Source organism: Miniopterus natalensis, chromosome 14, assembly GCF_054644295.1.
Source record: "Miniopterus natalensis isolate mMinNat1 chromosome 14, mMinNat1.hap1, whole genome shotgun sequence".
Lineage (NCBI taxonomy): Eukaryota > Metazoa > Chordata > Mammalia > Chiroptera > Miniopteridae > Miniopterus > Miniopterus natalensis.
Genome location: NC_142094.1, coordinates 5442639 through 5453812, shown reverse-complemented (window position 1 = coordinate 5453812; position 11174 = coordinate 5442639). Strand labels below are relative to the sequence as shown.

General features: G+C 46.0%; 1 pseudogene; it reads right to left on the bottom strand.

Annotated features, from left to right (window-relative positions):
- Positions 1-6445: 6445 nt before the first annotated feature.
- LOC107537001 (cytoplasmic aconitate hydratase pseudogene) lies at positions 6446-8956 on the bottom strand (annotated as a pseudogene).
- Positions 8957-11174: the final 2218 nt, after the last annotated feature.

The window sequence follows — 11174 nt, the reverse complement described above, 5'->3', positions numbered from 1 at the left end:
TTCAAATCCCCAAATATACCTTTATTTCTCTGGTGTCTCCATGAGCTATGCTCTCTATGTCATTTCTTGTGTCTAGAATTCTCAACGCTTAGACTCAGCACATGTTCCAAGATTCAGCTCTCCCACATGCAGGGAGCAGATCCTCACTGATCCCTCTCTTCCTGGGCACACAGGGAAATGACTTCTTCGTGCCTGCTTAGATCTGGGTGGAGCATATCATTAGTTCTGGCCAGTGGGATGTAGATAGAAAGTGACCTGTGCCACATTCAGACAAAGTCTCCAAAATATTCTTGCCATCCTCGTGCTTTCCCTTTCCTTCCTCACACCACAGAGAACCCCTGAGCCTTTGTGGATGTCAGATCGAGTATAATAAACATATTCCCAACCCCTGCATTTTAGCCGAGCGCAAAATAAACTTGTGTTGTTTTAGCTACCCTGACTGATACACTAGGTGTGACCCTTTGACATTTACCACATTTTCCAAAGAGGAGACTGGGAGGTTGGCATCCACCTCGTTTCTAAGCGCTTCTTACAGGCCCCACCATGTCCAGCCTCCAGCGTAGGCCTAGGCAACTAGAAACAGAGCCACGGAAGCCTCTTCTCCTCCAGTGTGTGGGACAGCAATGGGGGGAAGTGCTCGTTTCTGTTTTCACGCTGGGCAAGCATCCTGTCCCCAGATCCACAGGCCCTGTAGGCCACAATAAGAACTGGGAATTTCCCACGGAATGAAATGGGGAGCCATTCAGAATTTTCAGCACTAAAATGACATTATGTAACTTAGAGTTTTAAAGATTTGCTCAGGCTGCTGTGTTGAGATTAGACTGTTTGGTGTGGGGAGGGCAAAGGCAGACCAGTGTGAAGTTATTGCGTAACTCATGATATTAACGGGGACCCAGCCCAGAGGATTAGCGGTGGAGGTGGTAAAAAGTGTCTGGATTCTGGATATACTGGAAAGACAGAGCCAACTTAACTCCCTGCTGTGATTCGTCAGATCTCATACCTCACGTCCTTTCTTGATTTGGCCCTCTGAGCAAATAGAATACCCTCAGGGGTTCCCCAAACGCTCCACCTGAAATAGCCCCTGGTGCCCTGTCACTCTAACCTTACCCTGTTTTCTTCTTCCCTGTAGCTCCATGTGCCTGAAATTATATATGTGTTTTTTGATCTGTTAATTGTCTGTCTGTCTAAAGGAAATGCTCTTTTTTATGAGGTCATGGACTGGCCTTTGTCCTCACTATATCCCCAGAGCCATGACCCATAACTGACACTCATATATTTGTTATGTACGTAAGTGAACGGATTCAATCAATCTTGTTGGGACCAAAAATCTTGATCTTAACACATTGAGCAATAAACACAGGCCCTCTTCTGTCGCATGTTTGCTGGAATGCAGGTCTGTCTCGGGCACAGGCCGGGTGCCTGGCCTAAGGCCGAACCTCAGTTTGAACTATTAGTCTACAGCCAATCTCACCAAGGGCTCTGGCTCTGCACGCTGCTCAGACAGTTGATTTTCCTCACCACCTTGCTCAGCAACATTCAGTTTTGTTGAACTTTATGTAGATCACCTCATCGACAGCCAGTCATCACACGAAGTATTTGCCACTATATCAGTGCTTTAGAAAATTAACAAAACTCAACTTAGCCTGGCCAAAGGGACTCCAGCATTCTGGATTGCAGTGAACTCAAGATTTTTAGTCTTTATTTTACTGACTATTACATCATAAACTTATTTTTCAGAGTCCTCAAAGTACCATCTTCATCGTTTTATAAAATGACATCATGCCGGGGCAATCTAATTTTAAAACAATCCTCCTAATGTGAAGTAGTTAAACTGATTCCTGTTTAAAAATGTTTGGCATAATTATAGTTTATACAACAGAGTGCTTGCAACATGCCAGGCATTTTCTAAGTGCTCCACATTTGTTAATTCATTTGATCCATACAACCCACAATTTAGGCTGCAACACTATTATCTGCATGAAGAATTTGAGGCCCAGGGAAGGCACATTACTTGCCCAAGGTCATCAGGGAGTTGAGTGGGAAAGCTTATTCATGAGTCCAAGGGCATATGTTCCTCAGGGAACTCACTGAAACACCACACCCCTCTCTCTGCAGAAAATTAAAAAAAACAAAAACTACCTGCAAATGTGGAGTTTATTTTCCTGGCAAATATTTCCTTAGAAAAAATTCCTCAGGTCTGAAATTATTGGATCAATAAATATGAGTATTTTTTATGATTCTTACTAAACATTTGCACAGCGCCGTTCAAAAGAGTTCCTGGCACTTCAAACTCCACAAGCAATAAGTAAGCTTGTCGTTAGGACCACAGCACTGGCCAACTTCAGGTTCTATTACCATACACTTACATTTCCTTTTAAAATAGCTGCAAAGTGATTTCTACAGGTCTTTTACATTAGCTATTCTTTGAATGCTAAGAATGATGGGCACTTCTTAATTTCTTTACTAATTGTATATGCACTTTGCTAATATTCCTTTCCCATCACACTATTGTGTTTTTGAGAGTGCTTACACATTTGAAAAATAAGCTCTTTAAACCCTTTCTCTTTTCTCTTTAACCTGTCAGATTTGATGTAAACATTTTCTAAGTAGGTAGTCTTTTTTCTCTAAATTGTATTATGTGCCATTGCACATAAGGTTGTATTGTGTGCTTTGTTTTGTGCTTTGTTCTGTGTTTTAGGATATATGCATCTATTAGATTCCATTGCTCTACTGATTCCAAGATGAGGTAGCACGGTAACCTAGCAGCAAAATGGCTTTTGATACTCAAAATTATTAGAAAAATAGCAATAGAGACAATATTGCATGTCCCATATGATAGTTAAGGGGGGAAAATGAAATTAAGTCCTGAAACCACCATTGTGTATGCATCTTATTTTTATTACTGTGAACAGATTTTTTATTGGGGGGGGGCTTATATCCTCATAATGATGGTGCTTAGAGTAAAAAATCTATTTGCATGTTTTATTGTGTCACTCTTGTACATTTTGAATATAATAATAATAGTTGTTAATTTCATTGCTCTATATTTTCTAAGTACTCATGTCACCAGAAAATCAGTTGTTTATTTCATTTCAATAGTTATGTATCACTTATTTTTCATGTCTTATTACAAGACTTTTCAAGACAACATCAACCACTGTTGGGAACTGTGGGCATCCAAGTACCTAGAAGTTTGCTCCCATGGTGTAAAAGCTGTGGGCAGTATTTTAAAACATTGTCTCCCACAGTTATTGGCACCCCTTCCTTGCACTCCCACGCCCTTCAGCCAGCAGCGGCATTGCTCTATTGAGAAAACTGGCACAGCATGAGAGCAGTGAAGAGGTTTATGGATTTCAAAAGCCTGCCTTGTGAACATCTTAGGCTCCAATGATTATTCCATATACAAAATATTTGGATCATTGATAGAGATCTTCATCATCAAACTAGACTGAGCTTCTTCAAGTGGGAGGAAGAAAAGAAACCAGCTTGGCCCTAAGAAGGTGGCTGACCTTTGGAGGAGGGAAGGGCAGAACTCAAGATTGGCTAGCAAAATCCAAGAACAAATTACTGAGTAGAAATGGGAGGACTCACAGAAATCTTACATTTCTCTTACTAGGGCCAGCTGATTCTTTCCCCAGACTCTGCACAGCCAGATTCCTGACTGGTGGTGGTCTGCACGCTCCCAGGTTCCATTCTGCCGCCTCAGGTGCTATGGAGGGAAACCTCTCTTCAGCATCAAGACATTGTCAGTGGGCAAATGTCACGGGGAGATGTTTAAGGAGCACAGGCGCTAAGGCTCCAATCCTCCGAGTCAGAAGAATAAGGCTTCTGGTGACTCAGGGCTAGTGACAGAAGTTATCAGACCAGGGGTGAGGGGGTTGGTCATTTCCAGCTCTGTGCTCCTTTGCCCAGATCCGTGACCTACCCCCAGCATCTGGAAGAAAAACCTATATTCCCCAACCGTATTCCAAAAAGGGCATATTGCAGAGTATTTTTAGGCTTTGGAATTTGCCAACTCTCCTCAAGTGATTTTGTAAAACAACACTCAGTACAATTACAAAGTCTCGCATATTTATTTTTTAAAATATTCCAATCACAAGCTTAAGCAAGGTTAAGTTCTAGGAGGAGGTGAAGAACATGCTGAGTGGCCAGTCAGGCCCAGGTGGTATCTGCCTGACCCACTGTATCAACAGCCGAACCATCAGGACCACAGGCCCTACCCTGTGGGTGCAGGGGCACTGGCCGCGAGAGGGAAGGGGCCTCACTGTGTGGAGCAGGGCACAGGCCTTCACTGGGATTCCCCCCACAACAGCCCCAGTCTCTCTTTACTGCCTGAGGTTTTAGGGGATACAGGTGGTAAGGATTAAAGAGTGAGTAACAATTTATTATCCTAGCCCACGGCCTCCCAGAGAGCTGGAATGGCTCCCTGGGCCCCTGGGCCTCAGCGAAGCCTGTGGTTCGGGCTGTGGGTACACCTGTGGTTTGGGGTTTGTTCCGCTTTCATCGTGAGCCGAACCTCTGACACTGCTGGCGCCCTGGGTGGCTATTATTGATGTATGCTGGCTGCGAAACAGCAGACTGAGGCAGCAGGGGGTCAGGAGCAGAGGCCTGCGCATTCCAGGGCTGCGTCAGCTCCTTCCACCGAGCAGAGCTCTGGCTGCAGAACTAGCAGGCTCCCAATTAAGCATTTGATGACAATCAGATGATCCATTTGGAATACTGGGAAGGCTTACGGGTCCTCTCTATCTCTGTCACTGAAAATCCTCTTAACCTGTCAAGTGGCGATTGCAGGGTCTGTTTGGGTGCCTCAGAGGGCAGTACCCCCACCCCCCTTGCATTCGGCCTCTCTTCTGACTTCCAGGGCCCTTCTACTTGCCACAGCAAAAATTGTATATTTTCTTCACTGTCTGTATAAATCTTTCCCCAAAATACACCTGTGAAGAGAAGTCTCAGTGCCCTTTTACCCTCCCAAGGCCACCATCTCTGGGCAGTGTACTGTGCTTTTCCCTCAGCTGCGTGCCCTCCGCATCTCATCCACCTGATGGCGCCTCAGTGTCCCCAAGATTCAGGTCAGGAGCCGCTCCCAGGCCATGAGGCCACCACCAGTTCCATTCATGTGCCCCACTTCTTGCACCCCCTGCACCCCCTGTAAGCCCCTCCATAATAACCACTAAAACACATGACAGCCATTGTTTTAAATGTACAAACACCTTTGCCTTTACCAGGGAAACAAATTAAGAATTGTTATCTCTGAGTTTACACACATTATAAGCAGAGAAACTGTATGTTCTATTAAACATTGTTATGCACCAAAGTATGAGGTTCAGAATCAGAAAGACCTGTCTGACTTGACAAGTTACCTTACTCTCTTCATCCAAGTTGTCTCACAGATACTCCAATTCTGAAATTAATATATTGTGAAATAATCCTAATTGCCAGTGTCTAAAACATATAGAACTTGAGATATTGTCGAATTGAAAACAGACATGTAAATAACTAAATATGGAAGAGCTACAAAAATAACCAAAAACAAGGAACAAAATGGCAACAAGAACACTCCTATTAATAATTACTCTAAATGCAAGTGGACTAAGTGCTCCAATCAAAAGATGTTGGGTGGCTGAATGGATTTAAAACAAGACCCACCAATCTGCTGCCCACAAGAGACTCACGTCAGATGAAAAGACAGAGAGAGTGAAGGTGAAGGGGTGGGAAAGATATCTCATGCAAACAGAGACAAATAAGCAAAACCCTGGGGTGGCAATACTTGTATCAGACAAAATAGATTTATTTTTTCCCTTGAAAGTAGATTTAATTTTCTTCAAATTAGAAATGTTCTGTGTGTGTCTCTCTCTAAAATCACTCCGAAGTTATCCTCTTGAAAAATATTCAGTTTTCGGAGAAATCTTGAAGATAATAAAAGGAAATTTCGAGTTTCTTTGATGTTGATCCCTCAAAAGGCCATAATCAAAGTGTCAACATTTGACCTGTCAGCAAGGTGTCTGGGTCATTCACTCAGAAGGGGTGGGGGGCAGAATTGCAATAGCCCCTGTGACTTAAAGTGTGCAAAAGTTCTTACCCACCCACCCTTGCCGGTCAACACTGGTGTGCTAGGCAAAGGCGACCCTCAAGGGAAAGGTGTCATTAAGCTGACAACAGAGGAATGAAAAAGAGGACAGGAGACACCCTCTGGGGAGACTTATTTGTGCTCAGCTGAACAGTGACAGGCTAAGAGTGAAAACTCACATCTTGTAACCAGCAAGTTTAAAGACAAGCTTAGTTCTCTCTGGCACTATTGACACTCCCACCATTCTAGCTTCCAAATTCTAAAACATAGGAACTGCTGGTTCTGTGCCTGGAAGAAAGGCCGGTGCCCAGCCGGCCCGGGTGGAGGGCCCCACGTGGAAGCCCCACACTGCTCGGGGCAGCTCCCAGTGCAAGTCTCCTAAGAAACCAGGGCCGACTTGGCCATCCTGTGGGCCCAGAACTCGAGGATGCCCCCAATGTGGAAATAAGTGAGCTCCACATTGGTGTCAAACCTCATGACAGCCTGGATGGTCTTCACGGCTGGTGTGCAGAGTGACCTGGACTTTCACTTGTGGTGAGGTTTTCTGGAATGCAGGCAGTGTACTGTTCCAGCCCTGTGAGTCTCAGGGAGTCATCAGTCTCCCCAAGGGGACAGTCAAGGGAGATCACCCCCATTCTGACCAAGTTACTGCTGTGAACACACAGGTAACTCAGCCCAAACGGCTTTGATTCCCAGGAGGAAGGTGCCCTTGGCTGCCCAGTTGCAAGCTGCCCAAGCTGTACCTACTGTTTGCAGGCCAGAAGGACCCAGGAAGGCCCACCTGCGGTACCACTCAACAGAACTGAACACGTCCAGAATTTCTCCAGAGACAGATGTGTAGTCTGTGTGCCTGTTTGTCCAAAAATTTGTTTAATCACCTGATGTGGGCAAATGTTGCCTAGGCGTTGGGTCGGGCTACTGGTAGGTAAGTAGTGAGAAATGAGGCTGTGTCTTGCAATACTTCCAGCTGGAGAGATGTGGTCAGTTGTTATTGAATCTCCTGAATATAGTAGCACATAGGCATCCACTATAGATTTAGGGGCTAACCACGAAAAGTCAGGTGTGAAAGAAGAGTCGTGACTTCAACATGTAAATTTGGGATTTCAGTAATACAGAGTATCTCATGGGGCTCCCATTTGGGCTCTATTTTCTGATAAACTTCCATAAACAACCCAGGGATGGAAGCTGACTCCACTGCCTGGATGTCCTCCCCAGTTGGCCAGATATCTTTGCTTTTACCAGTGGCTCTTTCTCCAAGTCACACATGATGGTCCTAGCACTCGCATGTGCTATTACTGTAGGTGGAGAGACTAAATAGTTCACCTGGGTATTGGCATGGACTTGACCTTCAAAACTCCACTTCCCAGCTAGTAGCCCAACAGCTCCCACAGCTTCAGGCAAGGGCTCACTGTTGCCAATCCTGGACATGCAACCATAGTGCCCACATCAAAGCCCAGCTGAGACAGGTAAGGCAGGACTCCACTCTCTCACAGGAAGCAGATGATCACACCACTCCCTGGAGATGGGCTAGTTTTGATGGAAGGCTTCACATTCACGCCAGCATCCACAGATTTTTTTGCTAACAATCCTGCTCCTAACATCACAGATTACTGGTGCTTGTGCAGCTAGTAATAGCAGTGATTACCACAGAACCACGAACAAGGGCAAATGGCTATTATTATAGATAAATATCGTGGGGTTGTTACAATGGTCCGGAGCAACCTGGACTCTTTTAAACCATTACTTGGCTCCAAGGCAGCTCTCAAAGTCCCTTTTCATGTTGGACACAGTGACCTGCAACAAGGCACCACTGTTTTCAAATCTAATCTCACGACTTGGGCAAAGTCTGGGCCTTGAGAAGGGTGACTGAAACCCTGAAACAGTCCTACAGATAGAAGATTCTTTTTAATGTGCTTTCTTTTTCCTCCGTCATGACCTGTCTGCACCAGGCATCTAATACCAACTTCATCAACCAGGCAAAAGGGAGCAGTTGCTCCATACTCTGGACATATGTTGGCAACTGTAGCTTGGTCAGCAATGGACAACTGGGCTACTCCTGGCTCAAAAAACAACAAATTTGTCCACCTCTAACGAGGCAGAGGTGCTGGGTAATGGTTAAACAATGTCAGTGCATGTTAACAGAGTGCAGGGATTTCCCATCAACCTGTAGCTAATCACCTGGAGGAGCACCATGCTCACTGGATGACCCAGGGTGACAGCTTCTGCTTCACCACCCAAGCCCCAACCGAGAACACACACAGTCATGGTAATATGTGAACCCAAGACCACGAGGCTCTCTGGGTAACAATGTCCCTTCTGATTAAACCCACCCCTGCCAAATTCACCTGGTGGGTGATTCCTGTGCCAGGGGGAATAATCCACATGTTGCCAAACGCCTAAGAACCCCACTTTAAAAATTCAAGTTGTTTTCTATCTGTTTCTAATTCTAGGTATTGATTCCCCTGTAACTGTCTGCCCTTTTGTTGATATCCACCTGGATGAAATGATCGGCTACAAGATCAGGCAGGAGTTCTTTTCCCGGGATTTCCTCATAACCCTCTCACAGCATCACACACTGCAGCAACGTCAGCCAGGGCTGGCACGCCCCACGCCCTGCAGGGTGGTGGGGGCAGGCTGAAGGGGCACTTCTGTGCTCACATGCTGTGTGACGTGCCAACTCAGGACACCTTCAATGTCACTTTTCTTCACCAAAAATTGACCACATTTCTGAATGGCTGCCTCCAGGAGAACTTGGATAGAAAACGGTAAGCGTCCACATCTTTAATTGTCCAGTTTATTCACACTGAAGGTTTTCTTTCCTGGTTGTACAGAATCCAAAGGCTCAATGAGGTGTGGAAATGGCTTACTCCTGGTTCCTGATGGCCACATGCCTCAGACTGCACAGCAAGGCTCCAAGGAGCAGGCTGACACCAAGCTCTGGGGTGCCCTGCTATGCACTGCGGGGCATGCTTCTGCGAATTGCATGGTTCTAGCCAGACAGACAAAGTAGACTTTAAAACCAAAAGACCAAGTCTGGCACTACACAGTGGTAAAGTGATCAATCCAAGAGGAGGACCATTTGTAAACATTTATGCACCTGAAGTAGGAGAACCTAAATGCATAAAGCAAACAGCAATAGACGCACAGGGGAAATTGACAGTGTTACTAGAATAGAAGGGGACTTTAATACCTCACTTACATCAATGGATAGATCATCCAAACAGAAAACTTTTCCATTAAGTGGCATATTAGATGAGATGTACTTAATAGACATATCAGACCATTTTACTAAAAACTGCAGAATACACATCCTTCTCAAGTGCACATGGAACATTCTCAATGATAGACACTTGTTAGGCCACAAATAAGCCTCAGTAAATTTAAGGAGATTGAAGTCATATGAAGCACCTTTTACAACCACAACAGTATAAAACTGGAAGTCGAGTATGAGACGAGAACTGAAGAAAACACAAACACCTGGAGACTAAAAAACATGCTACTAAGCAACCAACAGATGTGTCAGTGAAGACATCAAAGAGGAAATTTAAAAATACCTTGAGAAAAATGGAAACAGAAATACAACTTTCCAAAAATCAATGCGGTGCAAGAAAACCATTACAAAAGAGAAGTTCAGAGCAACCTAGGCTTACCTGAGGAAACAAGAAAAGGTCAGCATGAAGAAGGGTCCAAGATGGTGAAGTGGGTGGAAGCGTCGCTCACCTCCTCCCAGAACCACAACAAAACTACAACTAAAATCAGCCTTGATAACTAATTGAAGGCTAGCTGCACAGTCAATAACCAAAGATTTACAGAGAAGCCATGTTGAGACTGGTAGGAGGGGAGGAGATGCGAGAGTCAGGCCCCACACCCACATGAGGGAGCTGAGAATCCAGAGGCATATATCAGCTGCAGAGGTCCCCCCTGAGGGGCAAGCAGTCTCATCCCTATGGACTCCCCAGCCCAGAGCACCAGTGTCTGAAAGAAGATCCCACATATCATCTGCCTGTGAACGTCAGGGGGGTTCCATATGCACTGGTGAAGCTGAAGGCTGCCAGGCACCCAGGTGTCCCCTTAGAGACACAGCGCACAATCTCTGGCTCAGGGTCACTCACCCTGGGCTCCAGTGAAGACTGCAGCTGGGGCTGGGGGAGTTTCCAAGTGACAGGGGGTGAGACTGAATTATGTGGCTTCAGGGTGAGGGCTGGAGGGACAACCTTCAGTGCCCCTGGGTTGAGTCCTCCTGCTAAATCACCTGCAGGTTACTTTATCCTGGGGTAAACACTCCCCCCACATGGCATTAGCCTGGGGAACTACACTAGCTCTGCCCTGATGACTCCCTGGGGCCCCAGCCTGGCCAACTCACATAGGGCCAGTTCTGTCAGCAGCAGCCAGCCTGGGCCCATGTTACACTTGAAAAGCTCTTGATGAATTTTGTTTAAGCACAGAGGGTGGCAGGGCGGGTGCCATAGAAACACAGAGAGTAACAGGTGTGTGGTTTCAAGATGAGATCCACCTTTCCATATAGCTGACAGGTGCCATCTCTCCTGTGTTAAGCCCCCCATGACATGGCCAAATATAAAGCTGATTTAGCCTGGCAAACTCTACTAGCTCCACCAGATTTCTCCTGGAGACCTGGCCCCACTGTAAAGGCCCAGGTTGACAGCAGTGGGCCTCAGTGTATCCTGAGACTTTTGCTGAGTTGTCTCAGACCCAACACTAGTACCAAATTTGAATCCGTATTAACCTGGTGAACACCATTCGCCCCAACATGGTGTCTCCCTGAGAACCTGCCTCACACAACTTGTGTACTGCCTAAGGGGGTGACAGGTCTCAGAGTACCTTGGGCTTTTTGCTGACCTGCCCCAGGCCCAGTACCAGTGGCAGCTGGCCTCAGTTCACCCTGTGGCCTCTCCCATGTGCACCCAGGCCCAGCATAGGCAGCTACCAACCACAGACCACTTTATAGCTCCTAACAGGTAGCCCCAGACTGGTCATAGGCACTGGCTGACACTGACCTGCATTGCAGTCCATGCCAAGAGTTCCCAAAACCAGCGTAGCCAGTGGCTGGATTTAGATGACAACAGAACACCACCCAATTAGATCCACA